At 38.9% G+C, this 2717-nt stretch overlaps 1 protein-coding gene across 1 annotated transcript in view; it reads right to left on the reverse strand.

The window, feature by feature from the left end:
- Positions 1-856, reverse strand: part of slc7a14a (solute carrier family 7 member 14a) — a 21790-nt gene extending 20934 nt beyond the window's left edge. The window contains exon 1 of the mRNA XM_005736593.1: positions 708-856. The gene's annotated coding sequence lies outside the window, so the exon portion shown is untranslated. The remainder of the gene's footprint in view (positions 1-707) is intronic.
- Between the last annotated feature and the right edge of the window lie 1861 nt (positions 857-2717).

Genomic DNA, 2717 nt, shown 5'->3' on the forward strand with positions numbered 1-2717 from the left:
AGACAGATAGACAGATAGATAGATAGATAGATAGATAGATAGATAGATAGATAGATAGATAGATAGATAGATAGATAGATAGATAGATAGATAGATAGAATGTCCACATACGATACAGTGTTCATGGATAAAAGCTTTATTTTTCCTACCCTGCCCTGATCATAAAGATCAAGTCTAACTCTAATTATGTAATCTTCTCTTTCTCCGACACACCCACTGAGCCAGCAGTCTAGGTAATAACCGCATACATACTAAAAACTGCAAATGTTCTCAATTAAAGAACCCACCCTCTTTCATTTGGGTCCCAGTCGCCACTTCGTCTTGCCCTGTCCTCCTCTCGACCCTCCAAGCATAGCCTCCTGCAGCTCTAGTCCGCTGGGAGAAGCGATACCCGCCCTAAACTCTGCCTCCCCCCTTGTTTCTAACGCTCACCGTTAAGGTGACAGGACGGGACCATTGACCGACCATTCCGTCCACTCCGCGAAATCATAAACACACTCCCTATAGGAAAGACGCACGGTTTCCGCCACGTTATAATGCGCCATCACTCGTGAAAAAACTGCACAAAGGAAGACAACAAAAAAGGGTGGGTGAAGAGGAGGGGTGGATAGGTGATAAACGAAGGAGGAGGGTGGAAGGTGATCAAGTTTAAGATAACACGATGGCAAGGAGAATAAAGGGGAGAAAAGCGAAGGAAAAACACTCACTGTGGCACGGCCGGATTAGAGGATACCCATGTCGGATGCTGCAGTCGGTCACCAGCATCAGCAGCAGCATCTCCGGGCTGCGCGGTGCATCAGCGGCAGACAGAGCGGGAGGGAGGGCGAGGCTGATGATGTAAAAAGCTTTAAATCATTCAGGAGCCCGCTGCACGACATGTGACCGTCGACACTGTGTATTATTCATCCGGTTTATTTCCTGACCGGCCAAGACACCAAGCTGACCGGACATCACCGCTGCAGTCCACTACCCCCCCGTGACTTAAACTGATCCAGCCATGACACAAGGATTATCACTACAGTACGCCCACAATATGCCTCAAATTAATATTCGTATCTTATTCAAAATGAAATAGAGAAGATTCGTTATTAATGATCATTTATGGTGAACATATATGTGCTCAAAGAGTAAAAAAGTTTTGTCAAGGCCAGTAACACAAAACAAGGGTATAAAAGGAGCATCCCAGATTAACAACTGAAGAATAGTTTAGGTATAACATTTTTTTAAGTAAATCGCAAAGGATATAGGGTTTTAATCTACTACAGTACATAATATTAAAACTCTTAGTATGAAAGAAAAAACTTCAACTCACTAAGAAAATATTTGCTTTTAAGACTACAGGAATGACCCTTTTTTAGTTCCAAAATTAGTACAGAGAGCTTAAATAGGTTTAATATTTTCATGCCGGTTTTAGTACTTTACAATTTCATTGAGCGGATTATCAGTATATCATGAAACTACCAAACACATCTGCAGCAATAAATCATCTTCCATAATGTAAAGCAGGTGGTATTCAGGCATGCCTGTAAAATATAATGATATCAGATTTAGACAGCTGTTGAATAGTTTCTAGTCAAGTGGCAGAATTGATTCCTAGTGTGCCAAGTGGACCCAACATTCACTAGCAGTGAGAGTCATGCAAAGGCCTGTTGCTAAATTATTAAGGCTGCGCTGGTCTCTGATCAAATATTCAACAGATGGCTATGTTGTTTGCCATAGATAGCCTGTTTATGTCATTGTGTGTATTTGAGTATGTTGAGGAGAAAGAGAGACAAAGGCTGTGTATTTGACTTCCTGTGCAACATCAACATTGCCAGTGAATAACCTGTTCTCCAACTCACCAATTTCAGCAGCCATTAACCCGACACAGACCTTAACACTTGTTTATCAGCAATATTTCTTTACAGATATGCCAACATATATGTTTTTAGAAAAAACTAACAAACAAAGCTCTCTGTTGCTGCCAGGACATTAAGTAAGGTGGGCAATACTGAGTGGGAAGCAGGTCTTATTAATCTTTACGTTGTATGGATACAACATATACATGTTCAAGACTATTCAAGGCTTGAAAAAAAAACATGATTTTAAGAAATATTTTAGTCTGGAGATTGTTCTCAGCTGAAAAAACTGCTCTTAAAAGAATAACAAGGAAAAATAAATAAATAAAATAAACATATTTTCATAAAATGTAACGCAACAGTAAAGAATACTCGCAAATATTCCTGGATCCAGATCCAGATAACTTGTAATTTTTTAGCAATTTTGCAAACAGATAGATGTGGTGGTGTAAAGTGGTGTTCGCACCAAACGTCGTAGAGACAAGAGTAAAACAAACTGCAAAACATTACTGTAATTTATTTTTCATTAGTTATTTGCACTGTTGTATTAAAAATGCCTTGTTTAGATTTCAGACAGTAGGTCAGTTTCCTTATTTCAGTTTAGTTTTTGATTTTTAATCATTTTTTTGTTTTTGTATAGCTTATTAGTTTCTATCATAACATGGACGTGAACAGGATCCAATGAAAAGAGTCTTTATTGTGGTTGATTTGGGCGAGTACAAAATCCCCCAAAAAGAACATCGCCATGAGCCAGGCAAAACAGAAGGGTAGATAACAGACCCTTTGACAAAGGAAGAGTCCGAGCTGATTAGGCTAAGATGTAAAATAATACTCAAACATAAACTAAAACACCCAAAACATAAATTTAAAGTAAAATTG

Source organism: Pundamilia nyererei, unplaced genomic scaffold, assembly GCF_000239375.1.
Source record: "Pundamilia nyererei isolate P.nyererei 1_Seehausen unplaced genomic scaffold, PunNye1.0 scaffold00070, whole genome shotgun sequence".
NCBI classification, from domain to species: Eukaryota; Metazoa; Chordata; class Actinopteri; order Cichliformes; family Cichlidae; genus Pundamilia; species Pundamilia nyererei.